Source organism: Macaca nemestrina, chromosome 6 (genome assembly GCF_043159975.1).
Source record: "Macaca nemestrina isolate mMacNem1 chromosome 6, mMacNem.hap1, whole genome shotgun sequence".
NCBI classification, from domain to species: Eukaryota; Metazoa; Chordata; class Mammalia; order Primates; family Cercopithecidae; genus Macaca; species Macaca nemestrina.
Window position 1 is genome coordinate 105,144,363 of NC_092130.1, and position 27,184 is coordinate 105,171,546.

At 40.0% G+C, this 27,184-nt stretch overlaps 1 long non-coding RNA gene across 1 annotated transcript; it reads left to right on the forward strand.

Annotated features, from left to right (window-relative positions):
- The first annotated feature begins 7,767 nt into the window (after positions 1 to 7,767).
- Positions 7,768 to 27,110, forward strand: LOC139363854 (uncharacterized). Its single transcript, XR_011624934.1, has 3 exons — positions 7,768 to 8,765; positions 9,002 to 9,143; positions 26,967 to 27,110. It is a non-coding gene; the product is annotated as an uncharacterized lncRNA (long non-coding RNA).
- Positions 27,111 to 27,184: the final 74 nt, after the last annotated feature.

The following is a 27,184-nucleotide window of genomic DNA, read 5'->3' on the forward strand; positions in this document are numbered from 1 at the left end:
GGGGAGGGACCTCATGGGAGGTGATTTAATCATGAGGACAGTTCCCCTGTGCTGTTCTCATGATAGTGAGTGAGTTCTCATGAGATCTGATGGTTTTGTGAGAAGCTTTTCCCTCCTTTGCTCTGCACTCCTCTCATTCTTCTCCTTCCTGCTGCCATGTGAAGAATGATATGTTTGCTTCCCCTTCCACCATGATTATAAGTTTCCTGAGGCCTCCCCAGCACTACAGAACTGTGAGTTAGTTAACTCTTTCCTTTAGTCAGTCTCAGGTGTGTCTTTACTAGTAGTGGGAGAACAGACTAATATACCCACATTAACTAGGAACACAAATAAATTATAAGTAAAAGGATTAATAGATATACTATGCTCAAAATCAAAATAAAACTGGAATGGCTATATCATCCTCAAAATTAGAGCAGACAGTTCTATATGGAATCTAATGCTCAAATACTTTTGAAGTAATTTTTTATCAATGTTACCATATTAGGGGGTCATTTAAAACCCAAAAGGAGAGGAGAACTCCCTGTTTGGGCTGAGTCAAGTTGGAGAAGAAAAGTGATTTCCTCTCAAAGACTAAATGTAGGTGTTCTAGGCAGTCCCAGCTGAGGCTTCAGCCAACAGCCAGTGTGATCTGTTGCACATGTGAGTGAGCGAGACCAGTTTCTTACTTTTGATTTGCCTCCGCTAACATCAAATAGAGCACAAATTGGCTATTCCCACTAATCCTTGCCCAAATTGTAGATGTATAAGGTTATTGCTTTGAACCACTGAGTTCTGGAGTGATCCCTGCAATAGATCACCACAACAACTTCCTCCACTCTATCCCCAACTGCTGCCAACAATCATCACATTCAATATCCTGAGATGACAATAGATGTCAGATAACAGTATGTTAACAATTTATACTCTCTGGGCTTATAGTATGCACTCAAAAAATGATAAGAAATGCCAAGCATGTTGGTTCACACCTATAATACCAGGTCTTTGAGGGTCAGAGGGGGAGGATCACTTGAAGCTAGGAGTTCAAGACCAGCCTGGGCAACAAAGTGAGGTCCCCATATATACTAAAAAGTGTGTGTGTGTGTATATATATATAAAAATTAGGTTGGGTGCAGTGGTATGCACCTGTAGTTCCAGCTACTCAGGAGGCTGAGGTGGGAAGATCGTTTGAGCCAGGAGTTCCAGGCTGCAGTGAGCTAGAAATACACTTTGGGAGGTCAAGGCAGGCAGATCACGAGGTCAAGAGTTTGAAACCATTTTGGCCAACATGGTGAAACTTCATCTCTACTAAAAATACAAAAATTAGCTGGGTGTGGTGGCATGTGCCTTTAGTCCTAGCTACTCGGGAGGCTGAGGCGGGAGAATCACTTGAACCCAGGAGGTGGAGGTTGCAGTGAACTGAGATCACACCACTGCATTCCAGTCTGGCGACAGAGTGAGACTCCACCTGAAAAAAAAAAAAAGAGGTAAATATGCAAAATGTTTGGCACAGAGCCTATACTTATAACTCTCTGATAAATGTCATTAAATTTTGTATTAGCACAATTATCATTGCAATTTAAGAGAAGTCAGGGTGAGCTTTACGGACACATGACTTATGCAGTCAATTAGAAAGGACCCAGTCCTGATACATCTCAATGTAATAAAAACCATTTATGACAAACCCACAGCCAACATAATACTGAATAGGGAAAAGTTGAAAGCATTCCCTCTGAGAACTGTAACAAGACAAGGATGTCCACTCTCACCACTTCCATTCGACATAGTACTGGAATTCCTAGCCAGAGCAATCAGACAAGAGAAATAAATAAAGGGCAATCAAAATCTGTAAAGAGGAAGTCAAACTGTCACTGTTTGTTGATGATATAATTGTATACCTAGAAAACCCTAAAGACTCCTCCAAAAAGCTCCTAGAACTGATAAATGAATTCAGCAAAGTATCCAGATACAAGATTAATGTACACAAATCAGTAGCTCTGCTATACACCAACAGTGACCAAGCTGAGAATCAAATTAAGAACCCAACCCCTTTTACAATAGCTGCAAAAAAAACAAAATACTTAGGAATATCCCTACCTATGGAGGTGAAAGATCTCCAAGGAAAACCACAAAACACTGCTGAAAGAAATCATAGGTGACACAAACAAGTGGAAACACATCCCATGCTCATGGATAAGTAGAGTCAACATTGTGAAAATGACCATATTGCCAAAAGCAATCTACAAATTCAATGCAATCTCCATCAAAATACCATCATTGTTCTTCACGGAACTAGAAAAAAAAATTCTAAAATTCATATGGAACCAAAAAAGAGCCTGCACACCCAAAGCAAGACTAAAAAAAACAACAAATCTGGAGGCATCACGCTACCTGATTTCAAACTATACTATAAGACCATAGTCACCAAAACAGCAGGGTACTGGTATAAAAATAGGCACATATACCAATGGAACTGGATAGAGAACCCAGAAATAAACCTAAATTCTTACTGCCAACCTGATCTTTGACAAAGCAAACAAAAACATAAAGAGGGAAAGGACACCCTATTCAACAAATGGTGCCGGGATAATTGGCAAGCCACAGGTAGAAGAATGAAACCAGATCTTCATCTCTCACCTTATACAAAAATCAACTGAAGATGGATCAAGGACTTAAATCTAAGACCTGAAACTATAAAAATTCTAGAAGCTAACATCAGAAAAACCCTTCTAAACATTGGCTTAGGCAAGGATTTCATGACCAAGAACCCAAAAGCAAATGCAATAAATACAAACGTAAATACTTGGGACTTAATTAAATTAAAGAGCTTTTGCATGGCAAAAGGAACAGTCAGCAGAGTAAACAGACAACCCACAGAGTGGGAGAAAATCTTCACAATTTGTATATCTGACAAAGGAGTAATATCCAGAATCTACAACGAACTCAAACAAATCAGCAAGAAAAAAAAACTCCCATCAAAATGTGGGCTAAGGACATGAATAGACAATTCTCAAAAGAAGATATACAAATGACCAACAAGCATATGAAAAAATGCTCAACATCACTAATGATCAGGGAAATGCAAATCAGAACCTTACTTACATCACTAATGATCAGGGAAATGCAAATCAAAACAATGCAATACCACGTTACTCCTGTAAGAATGGCCATAATCAAAAAATTAAAAAAATAATATTGTCAGGGATATGGTGAAAAAGGAACACTTCTACACTGCTGTTGGGAATGTAAACTAGTACAAACACTATGGAAAACAGTATGGCGATTCCTTAAAGAACTACCATTCAATCTAGCAATCGCACTACTAAATATCTACCCAGAGGAAAATAAGTCATTATACAAAAAGATACTTGCACACACATGTTTATAGCAGCATAATCCACAATTGCAAAAATGTGGAACCAACCCAAATGCCCATCAATCAACAAGTGGATAAAGAGACTGTGGTATGTGTGTGTGTGTATATATATATATGATGGAATACTAATTAACCATAAAAAGGAATGAATTACTGGCATTCACACAACCTGGATAGGATTGGAGACTATTATTGTAAGTGAAGTAACTCAGGAATGGAAAAGCAAACACCATATTTTCTCGCTCATAGTGAGAGCTAAGTTATGAGGATGCAAAGGCCTAAGAATGACACAATGGACTTTAGGGATTCAGGGCAGGGAAAGGGTGAGGGATAAAAGACTACAAATGGGGTTCAATGTATACTGCTCTGGTGATGGGTACACCAAGATCTTACAAATCATCACTAAATAACTTATTCATGTCACCAAATACCACCTGTTACCTAAAAACCTATGGAAATAAAAAAAAAAAACTTAAAGAAAGAAAGGGCCCAGTCTTTCATCTTATGCTTTTCTGTTACCATTTTGTTATTAATAACAATTTCCTCTTTAAAATTATATTTTGTAAGTAAAATCCAATAGGATGATGGAGGATGCTCATGAGCAGAGGACATACACACAATATGCATGTCTGCCACCATTCCTTACTCCTACTTTCACATATATCATTGCTGATGTCCTTTCAGCACAGACCTCTGGTGGACCTGCAATGTGGGAGGGTTCGGTGAGACTCAACAGGAATATAAGATGAACGTGTTATATCTTCAACTGAGTGAGTGAACGTGCTGATAGCCCCAAGAGACCATGCTTTCATTTCAAATCAGATATTGCTTCAAATGCCTAAAGAAGGCAATGACATTCTAAGGAACATAAACCACCAAGGAACCCAATCGTATTTTTCCTGACCCAGGTTACTTCCCTGTATTAGTCAACCACTTGCTCTGAAAATGATTGCATATAAGGAAAGGAAAGATAGGGCAATACATAGTTTCTTTTTCTTTCAGACCTTCCTTACACACCAGTAAGCCAAAGGTAGAGAGTGTTGGTAGAATGCGTACATATCAATAAGTGAAATAAAAATAGTTCAGTTAGTTTTGTGTAGCATTTCCATTGTTCTGGTAAGAACAAAATACATATTCATGTATGAGCTATGAAATACAATTTGTGTAATTTCAGGGACTATGCGTGACAGTTAAATGTTCATATATTTGCATTTAAAACTAGCATTGCACCATATAAAGATGAACTGTAAAATTCATGCTAACAATTTAAATTTTTAATCTTTCTTTACTTAGAATGACATTAAATAGCAATTTTTAAAAAAATACCACCATGACAAGTCAAGGGAGACGCCATGGAAGAAAGGAAAAAGCTTTACATTTTAGTGTATACCTTTAACAACACTTATTTTCCATTTTTAAAGAAGAGACAAAAGGTCCTGCATTTTTTTTGGACTAGACCCCACAAATTATGTAGCTGGTCTTGAGAGATGAAGTCTATTCTGCCACAATGCAATAACTGTAACAATTATAATTCTTAAGAAATCACACAATAAAAGATGTATTATAAAAATAGTTGCTTCATTGGAAATAAGAAGCCGTAAACCAGAGAACTTCAGACTCATCAAAGACATTTTTCTATAAAAATTTTCACTGATAGAGGGAGGATTTTTAGCTATAAATATATGGCTACAACACTTAACATCACCTAGTAAATCCAGCATATGAATAAATCTACCGTTTGCTCAAGAGTAATGGCCTTTCTTTTCTATTGCCACCAATATTATCAGTAGTAAGAGACTCTTTCATGCTCTTATCACCCTTTTCATCTATTAATCATGTTAAGCAAAGCAAGAAGCCATTCCAACAAAGAACTGTTTCCTCCATGGCTTGTTTCCTTTCTCTGTGGGTACTACATCCTTATTGCTATTTATTCCCTATCATGATAGCTTTATCATCTATCTGTGTAATGCAAATCACATTCTTAAAATAACATACCACTTACATCTACTTCATATCATGAGACACTGAAGAGAAATGTCTATAATTATGATACTTCAACATCTCGACAGACTGAAAAGTAAGGAAACACCAAAAACTGAGAACCTAGAAATCAAGGTGCTATCTGGAAGACAGCAACCCAAAAACTCAAAGAAACTTTAAACTGGTTCCCTCGTGTTACAGCTAGAAGGTAACTTGTCAAATCAAGTCAATTCTTCTCGTATTATAACTGTGGAACTTGAAGGCTGGGGACTTTTAACAACTTGTACAGGTACTGAACTCATGGGGGCAGAGTTTAGATACATATATAAATATCTCCACTTCTGATTGAGAACCCCTCTACCATACCTCAGTGCAATATCTATGTTTGCAAAAAGAATTCCTTGGGTTAACCTCTCCAAAGGGGTGCCCAAGTCACTGAAAGGAAAATTCCAGTGTCTCTGTCTAATTAAATTTAATTTAAAATGAAGCAGATATTTTCTTTGAAAGAAGTTAAAACTATTTGAACTACCCTTAAAAAAAGAACTTTTACTTTTTACCTTAAAAGAAGATTTTAAGGACTTTGGGTCTTTGGTCAACACTTTGGCAATGTAAGCTAACCTTCATTTTGAGTTTCTTAAAATTAATAAATTGTACCAGGATCAGCAAGTGCCTTTGCTTTGTGCCCTCTTGGTACCTCCAATTAGTTGATGAGGCAGCCATAAACCCCAACGCAGGCACATAGGTTCAATCCTTTGGATGGAAAATTGCTATTTTCTGAGTCAAATTGAATAATGATCATTTGCAGTGTGGCTAGCCATGTGCCAAACACTACCCAAGCTCTATGATTACACAGTGGCCACTGAAAGAGAAGACTCCAGCCCTTGTGATCATAACTAAGGAGGGAAGATAAGCACTTAAACATCCGAGCATGATATAATGCGGTGCCACACCCTCTCCATAAGCTGAGTGCTGTGGACCACTCAACTTGAAGGATAGTTGCAATCTGCTGATATGCAATGGTGAGAAGGGAAAAAAAGTTTGTAGTCATCATTTTAAGTGTGAATGCTTCTTATACTCCTTGGAGGAATAAGAGCATGTTTATTTGTTAAGCTTATTTATCTAACCTCTGGTCATCTCAATGTCAGTGAGTGTGTGTCAAAGATCAGAGATACAGAGCACTGAGGAAAAAGAAGGAAAGGAAAGAAAAACGAGAATCCTGCTAAGTCAATTTAGTGAGAATCCCAAAACCTTTATATCTCATCACCGTGGCCCACCTTCAACAAGAACCTTAAGGCAATTTAGCAAGAATCTCCTCACCCTTAGTCATTTTCCATCTACCGACCCTGTCTCTGCTCATTGGCTGTAAATCCTCATCTATCCTTGCAGTATTCAGAGTTGAGCCTGATCAGTCTTCCCTGTTGCAATAGTCTTGACATCTATTGCAGTAGACCTGAGTACAGTCTTCCTTACCCTTTTAACAAGTGTCAGAATATTTTTTCTTTATACTCTTTCAAAATCATCAGCTCCTGGATATTCTTTTACCTCTTACCAAGATTTATAGTAGTGATTTTTCAACCAAGTAATACAATACACATCTTGATTAATTATGAAATGAGAGGTAAATAATTTTAATCAAGTAATTCCTAAAGTATTGAACTTTGTGAATGATTTACCTTAAAAATTGAATTAGAGTGGATTCAAAGTTATCCCTGTAATTGCAACCCCTTGGATTGTAACATCCTCTCTTGAATGAGAGAAAAAGAGACGGTTATAACTGATGCTTAGGAAAACGTTACATAACCTTTAGTCAGTCTTAGGTCTATCACAGCCCAGAAAGCACTCCAGTATCAATGTACTGTTAATCAAATGATTGTAAACTTCTTTCCATGAAACATACACACACATATGCACACATAAAAACTACACATTAGAACTACACAATAGAAGCAAACATTGCTAGTGATCACTAATATCTGGTTCTCCTCTTCCTAGTCCCCAGCACATAGGAAGAAAACATTATTCAGCCTCCTTGTAATTCAGTGGGTCACATGATTAGGTCTTACCAATGAAATGAGGGTGGATGAGATATATATCACTTCCTGCCTGAGGAAATGAAGTCAGATTCTCCTGTCTCTCTCCTCTCTTATGGACAGCCAAGGAGGCCCTATGTTACCAGTGATGCAAGTACAAGTTAGTAAAGTCTCTGTTAGCCTAATCCCCCAAGCGACTGTGTAGGGCAGAAACCCCCATGACCCTCAGTGCATGTGTACTCTGAGTGAGAAATAAATATTTGCTGTGTTAATTACTGATATTTCAGACTTAATATGTTACCACAATATAACCTGGCATTAAATGGACTATTTAATTTTTCCTAAAGTATTGGCAGCAAGTAGGATGAGGTTGTACATATTAAGCTAAGCCCATGATGGAATACCATGTATTTGTCACCTATTGTACTGGGCAGGCCAAGCCTCAGAATGGTTTTCATGCTAAAATTCTTTTAAATGTGTTTCCTTCTGTGCATATATCCCCATCCTGCTATCACAAGAGCTTGGTGACCCTGGACCCAACTAATTGGATCGAGGACAGGCACTTGCCCTAAAGATAGCCAACATACAGAGTCTGCCCATCAGTTTCTCGTTCTCAGGATTTCAAACTGGAAATATGGGTGGAGACAACATGTAGAGAGACAAAATGATACCTGGAGAAGCAGAGGAAAAGAAAAGACCTGAGCTTTGTTAGTTATGGAGCTCTGGAGTGGGGACCACAAACATCTTCTCCTGAGGGGCTAACAAGATTACCAGCTGCTTGGATTGCCTTTTGTATTAGTTTGGTAGGGTTGTCATAACAAAGTAGCACAAACTGGGTGGCTTAAACAACAGACGTGTATTGTCTCATACTTTTGTAGGCTGGAAGTCCAAGATCAAGGTGTCAGCAGGGTTGGTTCCTTCTAGGGGCTGTGAGGAAGAATCTGCACCATGCCTCTCACCTAGCTTCTGGTGAGTTGCTAGCAATCTTTGCTGTTCCTTTGCCAACAATAGCCAACAGGAAGAAGCAACAGGAAGAAGCAACTGACAGATGAATGGATAAACAACATATAGTACATACAGATGATGGAACATTATTCAACCTTAAAAAGAAAGGAAAATCTGACACATGCTACAACATAGATGAGCCTTGAGGAGGTTAGGCTAAGTGAAATAAGACAGTTGCAAAAATACAGATACTATATGATTTCACTTATATGACATATCTAAAGTAGTCGAATTCATGGAAACAGAATGTAGAATGACGGTTGCCAGGAGCTGAGGGGAGGAGGAATGGGAAGTTGTTGTTTAATGGATAGATGAAGAAAGTCTGGAGATCTGGTGCACAAAAATGTGACTATACCTATCACTACTGACGTGTACACTTAAAAATGGTTAAGGTGGTAAGTTTTACATTACATTTGTTAACCACAATTAGAACTTTTAAAATTATTTTTAAAGTATTACATAATACCTGAAATGAACCTATTGTTACTCTTACCCACTAGGAAATATAACTTAAAACGAATTTTGGCAATTTTATAAAGATACTCACACCAGATATGAACACCACTTAATTCTTTGATACCACTTGCTCTGCTTCTCCCTGACCCATTTATCCCTTCACTCTGATCCCGAGATCTGCCATATACTACAAGTCCCTAACTACAGTGGCTTCCTGAACCCTTGAAATCTTATGCAAAGGAATAGGAGCAGCTCCAGTCTCCAACTCCCAGGGCGAGCGACACAGAAGACCGGTGATTTCTGCATTTTCAACTGAGGTACTGGGTTCATCTCACTGGGGAGTGCCGGACGATCGGTGCTGGTCAGCTGCTGCAGCCCGACCAGTGACAGCTGAAGCAGGGCGAGGCATTGCCTCACCTGGGAAGCGCAAGGGGGAAGGGAGTCCCTTTTCCTAGCCAGGGGAACTGAGACACACAACACCTGGAAAATCGGGTAACTCCCACCCCAATACTGCGCTTTAAGCAAACAGGCACACCAGGAGATCATATCCCACACCTGGCCGGGAGGGTCCCACACCCACGGAGCCTCCCTCATTGCTAGCGCAGCAGTCTGTGATCTACCGGCAAGGCAGCAGCGAGGCTGGGGGAGGGGCGCCCGCCATTGCTGAGGCTTAAGTAGGTAAACAAAGCTGCTGGGAAGCTCGAACTGGGTGGAGCTCACAGCAGCTCAAGGAAACCTGCCTGTCTCTGTAGACTCCACCTCTGGGGACAGGGCACAGTAAACTAAACAAACGCAGCAGATACCTCTGCAGATGCAAACGACTCTGTCTGACAGCTTTGAAGAGAGCAGTGGATCTCCCAACACGGAGGTTGAGATCTGAGAAGGGACAGACTCCCTGCTCAAGTGGGTCCCTGACCCCTGAGTAGCCTAACTGGGAGACATCCCCCACTAGGGGCAGTCTGACACCCCACACCTCACAGGGAGGAGTACACCCCTGAGAGGAAGCTTCCAAAGCAAGAATCAGACAGGTACACTCGCTGTTGAGAAATATTCTATCTTCTGCAGCCTCTGCTGCTGATACCCAGGCAAACAGGGTCTGGAGTGGACCTCAAGCAATCTCCAACGGACCTACAGCTGAGGGTCCTGACTGTTAGAAGGAAAACTATCAAACAGGAAGGACACCTACACCAAAACCCCATCAGTACATCACCATCATCAAAGATCAGAGGCAGATAAAACCACAAAGATGGGGAAAAAGCAGGGCAGAAAAGCTGGAAATTCAAAAAATAAGAGCGCATCTCCCCCGGCAAAGGAGCGCAGCTCATCGCCAGCAACGGATCAAAGCTGGACGGAGAATGACTTTGACGAGATGAGAGAAGAAGGCTTCAGTCCATCAAATTTCTCAGAGCTAAAGGAGGAATTACGTACCCAGCGCAAAGAAACTAAAAATCTTGAAAAAAAAGTGGAAGAATTGATGGCTAGAGTAATTAATGCAGAGAAGGTCCTAAACGAAATGAAAGAGATGAAAACCATGACACAAGAAATACGTGACAAATGCACAAGCTTCAGTAACCAACTCGATCAACTGGAAGAAAGAGTATCAGCGACTGAGGATCAAATGAATGAAATGAAGCGAGAAGAGAAACCAAAAGAAAAAAGAAGAAAAAGAAATGAACAAAGCCTGCAAGAAGTATGGGATTATGTAAAAAGACCAAATCTACGTCTGATTGGAGTGCCTGAAAGTGAGGGGGAAAATGGAACCAAGTTGGAAAACACTCTTCAGGATATCATCCAGGAGAACTTCCCCAACCTAGTAGGGCAGGCCAACATTCAAATCCAGGAAATACAGAGAACGCCACAAAGATACTCCTCGAGAAGAGCAACTCCAAGACACATAATTGCCAGATTCACCAAAGTTGAAATGAAGGAAAAAATCTTAAGGGCAGCCAGAGAGAAAGGTCGGGTTACCCACAAAGGGAAGCCCATCAGACTAACAGCAGATCTCTCAGCAGAAACTCTACAAGCCAGAAGAGAGTGGGGGCCAATATTCAACATTCTTAAAGAAAAGAATTTTAAACCCAGAATTTTATATCCAGCCAAACTAAGTTTCATAAGTGAAGGAGAAATAAAATCCTTTACAGATAAGCAAATGCTTAGAGATTTTGTCACCACTAGGCCTGCCTTACAAGAGACCCTGAAGGAAGCACTAAACATGGAAAGGAACAACCGATACCAGCCATTGCAAAAACATGCCAAAATGTAAAGACCATTGAGGCTAGGAAGAAACTGCATCAACTAACGAGCAAAATAACCAGTTAATATCATAATGGCAGGATCAAGTTCACACATAACAATATTAACCTTAAATGTAAATGGACTAAATGCTCCAATTAAAAGACACAGACTGGCAAACTGGATAAAGAGTCAAGACCCATCAGTCTGCTGTATTCAGGAGACCCATCTCACACGCAGAGACATACATAGGCTCAAAATAAAGGGATGGAGGAAGATTTACCAAGCAAATGGAGAACAAAAAAAAGCAGGGGTTGCAATACTAGTCTCTGATAAAACAGACTTTAAACCATCAAAGATCAAAAGAGACAAGGCCATTACATAATGGTAAAGGGATCAATTCAACAGGAAGAGCTAACTATCCTAAATATATATGCACCCAATACAGGAGCACCCAGATTCATCAAGCAAGTCCTTAGAGACTTACAAAGAGACTTAGACTCCCATACAATAATAATGGGAGACTTCAACACTCCACTGTCAACATTAGACAGATCAACGAGACAGAAAGTTAACAAGGATATCCAGGAATTGAACTCATCTCTGCAGCAAGCAGACCTAATAGACATCTATAGAACTCTCCACCCCAAATCAACAGAATATACATTCTTCTCAGCACCACATCATACTTACTCCAAAATTGACCACGTAATTGGAAGTAAAGCACTCCTCAGCAAATGTACAAGAACAGAAATTATAACAAACTGTCTCTCAGACCACAGTGCAATCAAACTAGAACTCAGGACTAAGAAACTCAATCAAAACCGCTCAACTACATGGAAACTGAACAACCTGCTCCTGAATGACTACTGGGTACATAACGAAATGAAGGCAGAAATAAAGATGTTCTTTGAAACCAATGAGAACAAAGATACAACATACCAGAATCTCTGGCACACATTTAAAGCAGTGTGTAGAGGGAAATTGATAGCACTAAATGCCCACAAGAGAAAGCAGGAAAGATCTAAAATTGACACTCTAACATCGCAATTAAAAGAACTAGAGAAGCAAGAGCAAACACATTCGAAAGCTAGCAGAAGGCAAGAAATAACTAAGATCAGAGCAGAACTGAAGGAGATAGAGACACAAAAAACCCTCCAAAAAATCAATGAATCCAGGAGTTGGTTTTTTGAAAAGATCAAAAAAATTGACAGACCACTAGCCAGACTAATAAAGAAGAAAAGAGAGACGAATCAAATAGACACAATAAAAAGTGAAAAAGGGGATATCACCACCAACCCCACAGAAATACAAACTACCATCAGAGAATACTATAAACACCTCTACGCAAATAAACTGGAAAATCTAGAAGAAATGGATAATTTCCTGGACACTTACACTCTTCCAAGACTAAACCAGGAAGAAGTTGAATCCCTGAATAGACCAATAGCAGGCTCTGAAATTGAGGCAACAATTAATAGCCTACCAACGAAAAAAAGTCCAGGACCAGATGGATTCACAGCTGAATTCTACCAGAGGTACAAGGAGGAGTTGGTACCATTCCTTCTGAAACTATTCCAATCAATAGAAAAAGAGGGAATCCTCCCTAACTCATTTTAGGAGGCCAACATCATCCTGATACCAAAGCCTGGCAGAGACACAACAAAAAAAGAGAATTTTAGACCAATATCCCTGATGAACATCCATGCAAAAATCCTCAATAAAATACTGGCAAACCGGATTCAGCAACACATCAAAAAGCTTATCCACCATGATCAAGTGGGCTTCATCCCTGGGATGCAAGGCTGGTTCAACATTCGCAAATCAATAAACATAATCCAGCATATAAACAGAACCAAAGACAAGAACCACATGATTATCTCAATTGATGCAGAAAAGGCTTTTGACAAAATTCAACAGCCCTTCATGCTAAAAACACTCAATAAATTCGGTATTGATGGAACGTACCTCAAAATAATAAGAGCTATTTATGACAAACCCACAGCCAATATCATACTGAATGGGCAAAAACTGGAAAAATTCCCTTTGAAAACTGGCACAAGACAGGGATGCCCTCTCTCACCACTCCTATTCAACATAGTGTTGGAAGTTCTGGCTAGGGCAATCAGGCAAGAGAAAGAAATCAAGGGTATTCACTTAGGAAAAGAAGAAGTCAAATTGTCCCTGTTTGCAGATGACATGATTGTATATTTAGAAAACCCCATTGTCTCAGCCCAAAATCTCCTTAAGCTGATAAGCAACTTCAGCAAAGTCTCAGGATACAAAATTAATGTGCAAAAATCACAAGCATTCTTATACACCAGTAACAGACAAACAGAGAGCCAAATCAGGAATGAACTTCCATTCACAATTGCTTCAAAGAGAATAAAATACCTAGGAATCCAACTTACAAGGGATGTAAAGGACCTCTTCAAGGAGAACTACAAACCACTGCTCAGTGAAATAAAAGAGGACACAAACAAATGGAAGAACATACCATGCTCATGGATAGGAAGAATCAATATCGTGAAAATGGCCATACTGCCCAAGGTAATTTATAGATTCAATGCCATCCCCATCAAGCTACCAATGAGTTTCTTCACAGAATTGGAAAAAACTGCTTTAAAGTTCATATGGAACCAAAAAAGAGCCCGCATCTCCAAGACAATCCTAAGTCAAAAGAACAAAGCTGGAGGCATCATGCTACCTGACTTCAAACTATACTACAAGGCTACAGTAACCAAAACAGCATGGTACTGGTACCAAAACAGAGATATAGACCAATGGAACAGAACAGAGTCCTCAGAAATAATACCACACATCTACAGCCATCTGATCTTTGACAAACCTGAGAGAAACAAGAAATGGGGAAAGGATTCCCTATTTAATAAATGGTGCTGGGAAAATTGGCTAGCCATAAGTAGAAAGCTGAAACTGGATCCTTTCCTTACTCCTTATATGAAAATTAATTCAAGATGGATTAGAGACTTAAATCTTAGACCTAATACCATAAAAATCCTAGAGGAAAACCTAGGTAATACCATTCGGGACATAGGCATGGACAAAGACTTCATGTCTAAAACACCAAAAGCAACGGCAGCAAAAGCCAAAATTGACCAATGGGATCTAATTAAACTAAAGAGCTTCTGCACAGCAAAAGAAACTACCATCAGAGTGAACAGGCAACCTACAGAATGGGAGAAAATTTTTGCAATCTACTCATCTGACAAAGGGCTAATATCCAGAACCTACAAAGAACTCAAACAAATTTACAAGAAAAAAACAAACAACCCCATCAAAAAGTGGGCAAAGGATATGAACAGACATTTCTCAAAAGAAGACATTCATACAGCCAACAGACACATGAAAAAATGCTCATCATCACTGGCCATCAGAGAAATGCAAATCAAAACCACAATGAGATACCATCTCACACCAGTTAGAATGGCAATCATTAAAAAATCAGGAAACAACAGGTGCTGGAGAGGATGTGGAGAAATAGGAACACTTTTACACTGTTGGTGGGATTGTAAACTAGTTCAACCATTATGGAAAACAGTATGGCGATTCCTCAAGGATCTAGAACTAGATGTACCATGTGACGCAGCCATCCCATTACTGGGTATATACCCAAAGGATTATAAATTATGCTGCTATAAAGACACATGCACACGTATGTTTATTGCAGCACTATTCACAATAGCAAAGACTTGGAATCAACCCAAATGTCCATCAGTGACAGATTGGATTAAGAAAATGTGGCACATATACACCATGGAATACTATGCAGCCATAAAAAAGGATGAGTTTGAGTCCTTTGTAGGGACTTGGATGCAGCTGGAATCCATCATTCTTAGCAAACTATCACAAGAACAGAAAACCAAACACCGCATGTTCTCACTCATAGGTGGGAACTGAACAATGAGATCACTCGGACTCAGGAAGGGGAACATCACACACTGGGGCCTATTATGGGGAGGGGGGAGGGGGGAGGGATTGCATTGGGAGTTATACCTGATGTAAATGACGAGTTGATGGGTGCAGCACAGCAACATGGCACAAGTATACATATGTAACAAACCTGCACGTTATGCACACGTACCCTACAACTTAAAGTATAATAATAATAAATAAATTTTAAAAAAAAAGAAATCTTATGCAAAATAATATATACTGTAAATTTTTCTGACAAGAAAAATTTGATGTCCATAAAGGTCATCAAATGACTGATTTGATCAACTGACAAACGTCAAATAACAGATTCAAAAAGAGCAAATAACTTGTCCAAAGTCTCATAGCTCATAGATGGTGACAGAACTGGAATTGGAACCCAAGTTTGTCTTTGTCCAAACCCAAACATTGGGTCACCTCCACAGCAAGGCATTAACTATTTGGGTATAATAAAGAGAACATAAGGAGAAAAGAACCCAAAGCCACAGATTAAACCTCATAAAATTGTTGTGAGGACTAAATAAAGATGTTAGTAAAATGCATGGGACATTGTAGGTGTCCCCCTCTCTCCCCATACTGCCCAGCAAGACTCCAGCCTGACACCATAGTGGAAATTAGTTAAAATTGCTGCCCTTCCCAGCAGTATCTGCATTTTAAGTAAAAGACACAAAATTGCAGGCACGAGGTCAGTTGGAAGATAATGTGGGACCCCGTCTAGACTCTCAGATCATGGGAGGAGGCCATATTCCACTCTTCCTACTCAAGAATGCAGCCAAGGTCAGCATCGCTCTCCTCCTTGAACTTCTCCTCAGGTTTTGCTCAGGGAAGGAATTCTTGGCTCTCTTGTCCTGGGGGACAATGGGCTGACTACCACTGGCTTCAGGGTCAACTCATGCCCCTAAACAAGCTCCTCGCTGGGGTGAGGCCTGGGCCTGCATCTGCTCTGAGGTCTGTTTCCGCAAGCCTGCTTAGGGAGTGTCATTTAAAATCTGTCCATCTCCAAGGACAGCATCTTGTCACATGACAGTTGAGCCTGGGGGAGCAGGATGTTACAGACAGAAGTGTCCTTTCTAATGACACATGCAGAGCAGCAGGAAGAGCCTGCCAGGGAAGAGGCCATGGGAGTGAGCAGTGACTAACACAGCAGCCTGGAGAGCACAAGCCTGGGGACCCTGCTGCATGAAGGAACAGCCTCAGATGCGTGTTGTAGAGGAGCTGCAGATAGCAATTTAATTGCATCGACTCAGGCCTTGTTTCCCCAAAGTGGCTTATTCTATAATTTGTTCAAACTTTTGTTGCAAAAGGAAAGTAATTCTGCATTCAGGAAGCACTATTGATCCTGGCTAATTTGGTCTATAAGGAACAATTTAAACAGACAGTCAGGTTGTCATGGTAATATGCCTGTTTTATTTATAGTAACAAGTTCAAGGTATGGGATATGAGAAGCAGTGCCTCTTATTGCTGTGATTTTCGAGCTGTGTTCTAAAGAGATGAGAGTGCGAGGGAAATACTCCAAAGCTGAGATGGGGTGGGGTTCTGGCTTCCACCTCCATTATAACTAGAGCAGCCTTGCTTTCATCTCTTTTACATTTAGCATTCTTCTGCTTTATAAATAAATAAATAAATAACAAACAGAACTGTCTAGGAAGAGGAAGAGAAGAGCAGTAGAGGGGGGAGAAAAAGCCGCAGCAGCTCAGGTTGATAGAAGAAAAGCTGCAATTGTCATCCTCAGCTCTCTGTGCCTAGACTTGGACTTGACCACGTGCTACACTCCTGCCTGTGCGGTAGGGATAAGAGTTTGAGCTCTTCCCTTTGTTGTTGTTTCTCTCTGTGTGTCCTATCTGACATTGTGACCCCAGGGAAGGTGAAGGTGAATCCTAGTGCAGGAAGTTAGGAGAACGTAGCATAAGGGAGGTCTCTGCCAGGCTCGAAGAAAAAAAAGCCCGCCCTGTCTGCCACCTCTGTGGGGTGGGGAAAGGAAAAGTGGAAGGCAAAGGCAAGGATTAGACACAGGAACACCTCTAGGAACAAAACCCAGGAGATAGGGAGTGGCGGTCTTGGATGGGTTTTAGAAAGGGGGCTTTGTATACTACTGTCTGTCCAGAACTCTATGGGAGAACATCTAGCAGGTTTCCAAAGACAGCTGGAGTGGCGGTGTCAGAGTAAAACAGGAGGCATGGAGGAGACAGGCAAAGAGCCGGAGACTGCCTCCAGAGCAGCTTCATCTCCCGAATGCCTATCTCATGCGTCAGAGAAGGCACACGGAGGTCATTCCCTGTCCTGGAGGGTAGCTGCTGATGATAGCTGTGGGTTGAATTATGTCCCTTAAAATGATATGTTCAAATCCTAACCACTAGTATCTGTAAATGTGACCTTATTTGGAACTAAAGTTTTTGAAGGTATAATCACATTAAAACGAAGTCATACTGAATTAGGGTGGGCCCTAATCCAATGATCGGGTCATAAGAAAAGGGAAATTTAGACACAGACACAGGAGAATTCCAAGTGCAGACAGAGACGGAGATTGAAATGATGCATCTACAAGCCAAGGAATACCAAAGATTGCCAGCAAGCACCAGGAGCTAGAAGAGGCAAGGAAGGATCCTCCCCTAGAGCCTTCAGAGGGAGCATGGCCCTGACCTTGATTTCAGACTTTTAGCTTGCAGAACTGTGAGAAAATAAATGCCTATTCTTTTAAGCTACCAGGGTATACTGATTTGTTACAGTAGTCCTAGAGGACTAATATACCAACACACACACACACACACACACACACACACAAATATAGGCCCTACTGTCCTAGTGAGCCACTATTATAGATAGAAGCATGTTTGGGAAGACAGGTGGGGGATGAAAAGATTGGGAGATGGACTACTTTATTGAGTGGGGTTCCCCTACACTTAGAAGAAAGATACCATGTATCAACATGGAAGTATAGGATAAGAATCCCCTTCTAAAGCCATAGCCCACATGCATATCTGAAAGGCAATCCTGGTTTCACCAGACGTGGAAAGCAGGTGATCTCTTTAGCACTGGTAGTTGCTGAAGGAGCTATATATCTCTAGCACAAATTGGCACACAAAGAACTTTTCATTGATTTACTTGGTGTACAGCTATGCTGATTTTAAAACAGCTAGAAAATCCATTTCTAAAATAGAAGGGCTGTCTTCTAAAAGCATATCTAGTTACCAAGTTCATAATGTTCTTGGATCAAAATGGTTTGCAGAGGGGAAAGGAACCTGCCTCTATTTTCCCATCTTTCCCTCAAGCCGTAGATCTGTGAGTTCTTTTGGCCCACTCCTCAGGCAGCTCCCACCCAGAACATTTCAGCATATCATTTGCTTCAAGGGTCATCCTTTTCTTTGCCAGGTTTCCCAGAATTAAACAGAAAAGCCCTGGGAGTGGGCAAGCTGGCAAAAGGAAGAGAGGCCTGTTTGGCTGTGATATGTGGGTGGAGGTAACAGATAAAATGATGCCACAAGTCTACAGATACTGTGAGGTTTTAATCACTGGCTCCAAAGAAACACATTTTCATGTTCTGGTATCAAAGAAACTATTCTCTGCATTTCCCTGGGTAGTATTTCTCCAACAGAGGGAATTTAGAAATTACAAAACACAGATAAGGAGCAATGACAATTCCAGTCTTGAGTAGTCTGGATGGAGCACCCATTTTATTGGCTATTAGGGAAGGTGATCAGGAAATACAATTGAACATTGTGCTTTGGCCTGGGCTGAAAAGCAGACTTGCCTTGAGACAGGAGACTCAAGCCACTGACCCCTGGGATTCCTTTCCACCTGACTGTGATGTGTGTTGAGTAATACTAGTGGTTTCTTCTTTGTCTTTAGCAACAGAGAAGCTTGCGCACTTTCTAAGACCACCTCCTAAGTCACATGGCTAGTTATATTCAGAAGCATTCCATGGGCAGAAAATTGAAATGCCTTTTCCAATTACATGAAACTTCATGTCAAAACACTGTCAGTGATGGGGCTTTTAGTTGCAGAATTTTCCTACTAAAACCTTGCAAGGCTAAACATATGCTTTTTTTTTTTTTTTTTTTTTTTTTTTTTTTTTTTTTTTTTTTTTTTTTTTCCATTCTGACCTGTCTCTGGAGGACTGGGAGAAAAAGGCAGCCCAACAATGAGTTTTATGGCACTGGCTTGTTCTGCCTTAAGCCAAACTCTCAGATACTATGGCTTCAGGACTCATCTTTGCATGACGTTTATCTAGGTTTAAATCTCCAAGTTTCCTCTTTGACACCAGTTTAGGAAAATGCAGAGGCAATAATCAGGCAGTAACTGCACGTTTGCAGGTTTTGCCCAGAGGTGATTTCTTTTCCCTCATCAAGATTCATCACCATCAAGATGGTAGGTTTCTTCATTAATAACCATGACAGTGACCAGTCCTTCTCATTTATCAACTTATTGCTCATCCAAAAGTGTCAAGTAATCTAATAGGATTAGGTGGCTGTATGCAATGTCTCCTGTCTGGGCCCCCTTCTGGACAATCTAGGAGACAATCTGGCTTTATCTTGCATAAAATTGAATAATCATTAAAGAATCTTCACAGAACTATAGAATCATGGGGCTCAGAGGGATGCCAAGATGTTAGTCAATTCATTCTTCCCAATTGTAGACAGAAGTGCATGCAAGTCACTTGGGATAGTAGTCACATCTAATCCATATGCCCGACTATGGAGATTACATATATATACATAAAAATGTAAATACATATGTAAATATGAATAGTGTATAAAATTAAAGGAAAAGTGCCTCATACTGCATTAAGTATTTTACTTACATAATAACTACTCTATGAGGTATTATTATTCCCAATTAGTAGAAATGTAAATCAAGGTTAAGAGAAGTTCCTAAAACTCATCCAAACCAGTGGTAGCAGTAAGACTCAAATACAGGCATTACTGCTATCCCAAAGGGTCCTTGTAACTAAGAGAATTATGTTCTTATTGTTGTGTTTGTTCTTTTCACATGAATCCATACCATCTTTATTTCAATACCATTCAGCAAATATTTTGAGTGTCTAAAAGCTGCACGTTCTTTTCTTTTTTCTTTTTTTCTTCTTTTTTGAGACGGAGTCTTGCTCTGTTTCCCAGGCTGGAGCGCAGTGGCGCGATCTTGGCTCACTGCAAGCTCTGCCTCCTGGGTTCACGCCATTCTCCTGCCTCAGCCTCCAGAGTAACTGGGAGTACAGGCGCCTGCCACCATGCCCTGCCAATTTTTTTTATTTTTTTAGTAGAGACGGGGTTTCAACGTGCTAACCAGGATGGTCTCGATCTCCTGACGTCGTGATCCGCCCACCTCGGCCTCCCAAAGTGCTGGAATTACAGGCGTGAGCCACGGCACCCGGCGTTTTTCGTCATTTTTTAAATCAGTTTGAGTCTACAAACTCTCTGTAGAATCCTTGGTGTTTCCTAATCTTGGTGTTTCCTAGTTTAATTTTAAAGCCTCCATCGCAGTGCAAGCCCACTTTCCCGTAATTTGTCTTATGGGAAATAATAACAAATGTTTCCGATTTTTTTATATGGTTGAAGATTGCTGACCACGTGTGCGCATGCATGCGCACCTGTGTGTGTGTGTGCGTGCACGCACGTGCGTGTGTGTGTGTCGGGGGACGGGTATTCCTAACTACAAAAAGTGAGATGATTTTTCCATCAGTAATTTGGAAGAGACCTGCCCTTGGCAGATAATCTCCAGCTTCTTTACGTATTCAGATTGTTTCAGTTGTGTTGTTAAGTGTCACAGTTAAAATGGAGGACTTACAAATGGCATTTATCCTACCACCATCACCCCAGTTAATCCTCTTTTGAGATTCATGAAGTACCAAGGACACGCTTGTCTTATGAATAAACAGTTTCTGCTCCTTGCAGCCTACAATCCATGGCCCAGATGGATCAAAGTGGAAAAATTTAACCTAACATCCAAGCTTTGAGTAACGAGAACTTAAAGGAACCTCAGAGAAACCAATTGTCTCTAAAAAAGTCTTCCAGAAATCAGCAGAATTAACTTTATCAGAAGTAGCAGCTAATTTGGTTTTGATGGCAGATTCATTATTTCAAAACACAGGATGCATTTATGAACTTCCTTATTTTAAAGTTAGAGACATTTCAAAGGGGAAAACATTGCCTTTACTGACTCTGTTTTTTTGAATTGTCATATAAAATATGTATATATTTATAGTGTACAATGTAATCTTTTGATATATGCATATATTGTGAAATTATTAAATTGAGCCAATTAACATACCAATCATGTCACATATTTTTTGTGGTACAAAAAGAATTCAAATATATAATGCATTATTATTGTTATTAAAATTTAGCAATTTTTAAATATACATTATATTAACTATAGTCACCATGCTGTACAATAGGTTTTCAGAACTTATTCATCCTGAAATGACTCTGATCTTTAAAATTCATTTATATAGTTTGTTTAATTACCTATTTCTAGAGAGGTCTGTGGAGGACTAGCTAACTAAATGTTTACAGTATCTCACAGCTCTGCATCATTAACAGTAGCTCTCCACTAAGTACCATTACCAGTTCCAATTCTCCTTCAACGGACTAACATATCATGGAAGGATTCCCAGTCCAAGAGTGTTTCACATTTCAAACACTCATCCTAAGACAGTAGGATGTTTTCCAGGTGTCACAGCACTAATATTGGCCCTTTGGAACACATGGAAGCAGAAACACAACAACTCTCTATAAAAAAGAGACCAGGGCTACAGGAGAATTTGTATCTCTCTCTCTCTTTGAGACAGAGTCTCGCTCTGTCACCCAGGCTGGAGTACAGTGGCACAATCTTGGCTCACTGCAACCTCTCCTTCCCCTTCCCAGGTTCAAGCGATTCTCCTGCCTCAGCCTCCCGAGTAGCTGGGATTGCAGGCATGTGCCACCATGCCTAGCTAATTTTTTAGTAGAGATTTTTGTATTTTTAGTAGAGATTTTTGTATTTTTAGTAGAGATGGGGTTTCACCATGTTGGTTAGGCAGGTCTCGAACTTCTGATCTCGTGATCTGCCTGCCTCAGCTTCCCAGAGAATTTTTATCTTTAGGGAACCAGATGAACTATATTGTGTTCAGTCAGGTTCTTAAAGGCTTTTTCACTACCATCACAGTCAGAATTCTGACCATTGTGTATCATGGTATTTTTTCCCAAGCTGAGTGAACACCATTACCTGGACAGCTGACAATGCACCAGAAGTTATAGGCCTAGGAGTATGCATGTTTTTGAAGTTCCTCTAAAAATATGATGATCAACTAGGTTTGGGAACCATTGGTCAGTGGTGCTCTAGACTGTGCAGTCCTTAAACAGAATTGAAACCTAGGCCAACGGAAGCACAGGGATGAGTAATGTTGTTGCAAGGAATAGGGAAGAATCAGAAAAAGAAGAGTGGAGTGGGTGGGCAGACGGGAGAAAGAGGGGACTGAAAGTGAAGGGCAGAAAGCCAACACTGGCCCAGGTCTCTACTCTGTTTAGGAACAGCTCAACCTAGGAGCAGTCCAGGGTAGGGAATGAGTCAATCCACGTGGATTGGAGGCATTGTAGTACAGTAGTGGAGAGGATCTGACTCTGGAGTCAGACTGCCTGGCTGGGAATCCTGCCTCTGCCTCGTATAAGCTGAGGGACATTGGGCAATTTCTGTAACCTCTCTAGGCCCCAATTTTCTTATTTATAAAACGGAGGTATTAAGAGTAGTGGCAAAACCACAGTCACTTTTGCACCAACCTAATACTATAGTAGCTACCTCATAGGGATGTTAAAAGAATTTAAAAAGCTTTTAGTGCTTAACACTGTCCCTGAATCCTAGTACAGTCATGAGTCTCTTGCATTATTCCGTGATTTTGTCATTGTGCAAACATCAAAGAGTGTACTTACACAAACCTAGGGACTATAGCCTACTACACACCTAGGCTATATGGTACAGCCTACTGCTTCTGGGCTACAAACCTGTACAGCACATTATTGCACTATACTAGGCAATTGTAAGACAATGGTAAGTATTTGTGTATCTACACAGATCTAAACATTTAAAAGGTACCATAAACATATGGTATTATAATCTTATGGGACCATCATCATATATATCATCTATTGTTAACCAAAACTTTGTTATGCAAAGCATGACTGTACTGTTCTCTCTGCCCATTGTGACCCAGCTGTTGAGACTAAGTTGTAAGTGTATAAAACTATATGTTATTGAAGAGGAGAAATTTTTCCTCCACTCTCTTGGGTTTAATCGGTGGGGGCTTGTGAATTTAACTGACACAAGACAGACCAATAGTAGAAAAGAAATACAAATGCATTAACTTTTTAAAATTTTACATTCCTGGGAATTCACAGAAAAGAAGTGAAACTCAAAGAAGTGGTTAGACTAGGGAGCTTATATATCCTTCTTAACAAAGGAAAGAGGGTTTGGACTTCAAGGACAATAAATTAACTGAAAGTGACTAGGAAATGTATGAGAGAACTAGTGAAAAATAAGGGTTATTTTAGTAAGGTTTGTTTATGCAGACTTGGTGCCAGTTCTCCATCACCGGCAATAATGGTCATGTTCCTCATCCTGGTTCAGGAGAGGGGAACTTATACCACCTTCACCAGGGGAAACTCATGCCCTGCTTTTAGGCAGATAAAGGGAGAGTGGAGACCTCTTCCTGTATATGTTGATCTTTAACTGCCTTCAGCTCAAAATAATCCTTAAGCTAAAGAGGTGCATTTTGAGGTGGCATATCCTGATCTCCTTCAACATAAAGACTAGCTAATATGTGTTGATGGTGAAACTGATGGCCTAATTTCACAAGCGCCTCACACTGACCCACCAGGCCATCTGTTCACCAGTATGTGAAGCAGGTCATAATGAAGGAAAAAGGTTTGAAAATGACAGTGATCTAGGGGAACTTGGTACAACTTTTCAGTAAACTTTTTGGCATGTATATTGCATGAGTGGAGGCTATGGGTAGTAGGAGTTGAGGGATGTCTGCAGCTGTCTGTAACTGACTGATACTGGTGTAGTGGGAGGACCACTCGACTGGGTGGGATGATGGCATGGTGCACCCTTGATAGGCATTACACTTCTCTGAACCTCACTTCCCTCACCCATCACATAGGCATCCCATTAGGTTGGTGCAAAAGTAATTGTGGTTTTTGCCATTACTTTTCACGTCAAAACCGCAATCATTTTTGCACCAACCTAATAATACCTTCTACAACGCACTGTGAGGGTTAAATAAAGTAGTGCTGGCAGAAAGAAAACTAAGAAACATAGGATCATTCTTACAGTTTCCTCACTGCATTCTTTTACCCAAATCATTTTTCAGGGATTCCTGATACATGAATTTAAAGATTACCAATAAGTAGGCTGTAAATCTCCCGTGCTTAGTAACTAACTCCAAGAGTAACTGGGAAAGCTTTGCTTTATTTATTTTTGTGTTTTGGAATTTTATTTATGTGTTTTGTTTTGCTTTGTTTTTAGGAAGACCGGGAAGAAGAAGGGGAGAGGAAATATTTACAGACAGCAAATAGGCTTTTCCTGAGAAATCTGTGGTGACCAGGGAAGCAGTGAGACAAATGCCCAAGTTTCATTCCTGTCTCATTCCTCCTGGGTTTAATTTCCAGTGAGGAGTTTAGGACTCAGGCCAACCTGAGCCACAAGCCAGGCTCACTCAGGACTATTTATAGAGCTGGGCTGTTGGGTAGCTCTCATTCTACATGGATATTTCCAGCTCTTTCTGATTCAAAACAGCTCTTGACAGCCCTGGCCCATAACAGTGTGTGTTTAAGTGCTTTTACATATCAATATCCTGGGTCTCACTGGATGCATAAATTAAAACAACGTTAGTCATTCTGGTTTATTCCATTGAGTAAAATAAATTAGTCAGTAGCAACCATGCATTGTTCTCCTTTGTATTATAAGGAGAAATATTTAGCTCGTTGTCGCTGACTTAGCCTTTTCCACCTCCTAGAAAGATAAAAACCCATCTGTAGCAATAGCTTCAACTGTACTTGTTTTAAGCATGTTCTAAGATTTCTCCTCTCCCTTAAAAAGGATTCTGAGATTACAGTGTCTCCTCTCTCCAATTTAGATGGCATTATGAATTATGGATATACCATCCGCTGAGGCCCCCAGTCACTGATATTGAACAGTTTTGATGAAATACTGCTACCAGTTTAAATTGTTTTTCAGAGACTCAAATAGACTATTGATAAAGCAGCTCCTGCTGCCAGACCCACCCCCTGGTAAGGAGTGTGTCTTTATTTGGTGAGAAAGTGTGGGCTTGCTAGGCTAGCCTTGAATTGTCACCAAAAGTGAAAAAGGGAATAGAGATAGAGACCTCATGGGACTAAGGATGAGAGGCCCTTAAATCCTCTTTTTAGGGGCTTATCTTGCACAAGGATGAATTGACTGGGGAAGAGTGGTACTTATTCTCAGTGTTTTCCTTCTGGCTACATGACATAAAAATCTACACTAATATCAATTTTCGTGGGTAACTAGTGACCCAAGTGACACCAAAATGAATTTCTTAGTAGTAAGAATGTATCATATTGAAAAACAGCTTTTCAAAAGAGTGGCCTAGAACCTCATAGGCTTTAAACAATTATTTGTTATAGTGTAAGGGGACACCACAATATCAGGCCACACTACATACTTGCTATTCTATTTTTCTAAATTTATATGTAAACTTGAAACCCAAAACCTGAGAATAGAAGTCAACTGAGTCATGGAGTCCCAAGAGTTCCTTCATATCTTCCTCATATTTTTTCTTTTCTTATTTGTTTTCCTTTTGAAATTACAAAACTGATATATGTCATGCAGAAAATTTGGAAAACACTATAATCCACACTCAGAGGTAACTATTATTAACTGATATGGTTTGGATCTGTGACCCCATCCAAATCTCATGTTGAAATGTAATCTCCATTGCTGGAAGTGGGCCTCGTGGGAGGTGATTTGATCATGGAGTGATTTTCTCATAAATGGTTTAGCACCATCTCCTTGGTGCTGTTCTTGTGATAGTGAGTTCTCCTGAGATCTGGTTGTTTAAAAGTGTGTGGCACCTCTCCCATCTCTCATCCTCCTTCTTGGGCCATGTGAAGTAACTTGTTCCCCTTATGCCTTGTGCCATGATTGGAAGCTTCCTGAGGCCTCCGCAGAAACAGAAGCCACCAAGCTTCCTGTACAGCCTGCAGAATCATGAGGCAATTAAACCTCTCTCCTTTATAAATTACCCAGTCTCAGGCATTTCCTTACAGTGATGTGAGAACAGACCAATACATTAACATTGTATGTCCTTCTAGTCTTTTTTCTTTGCCCATATATGCAGATATACAGTTATACATATATGTGCATTTTTTTACAAAACTGATGACATACTCTATATTTTATTTTATTTTATATATAACTTTGTCACTTAGTAAATTATTTTGTAAACATTTTCCTAAGGTGATACATTTGATTTCTAATGGCTATATAATAGTCCATCACATGGGTGTACCATAACTTACTTAACAAATCCACTATATCAGTATGTTAGGTGGTGTCACTATTATAAAAATTCTATGATGAACATCCTTTTGCATATATATTTGGCCGTAACTCTGCTAATTTCTTTAGGATGAGTTCCATAAGGCATACTTTTAAAGCTTTAGTCATAGTATCATCAGGAAATGATGTAGCAGCTAACCCTCCCTCAACTATGTATTAAAGGGCCTGTTTTGCCAACATCCCCATACATGGATATTGTAAGTTTTAAATGACAACTTGTCAGTTTGATACCAAAAAGTAAAAATGGAAATAATACCTCATTGCTTTCACTTTCACTTTTTGTTTCTTAAACAGACTCTATTGTATATACTATTTATTAATATTTTTTCTTTCGTGACTAATTCATTTGTATTATATGCCATTTTTATACTGATCTGTTTATATGTTTTTCACAGATTTGCAGGAGCTCTTCATAAAAAAAAAAATCAGAATGACGTCAGCAAAAGGGCTGAATAGAGACAGTTGGCACTCATCTCTGCCAAGAAAAAGGACCAAGGCAATGAATAAACAGCTAAGATATGACTGAAGTGTAGAAGAGACAGCACTGGAGTGCAGTGAGTGTGGAGGCACCTCCATGCAGCCCCATCTCTTTCACCCAGATCAAGTTGGTCCA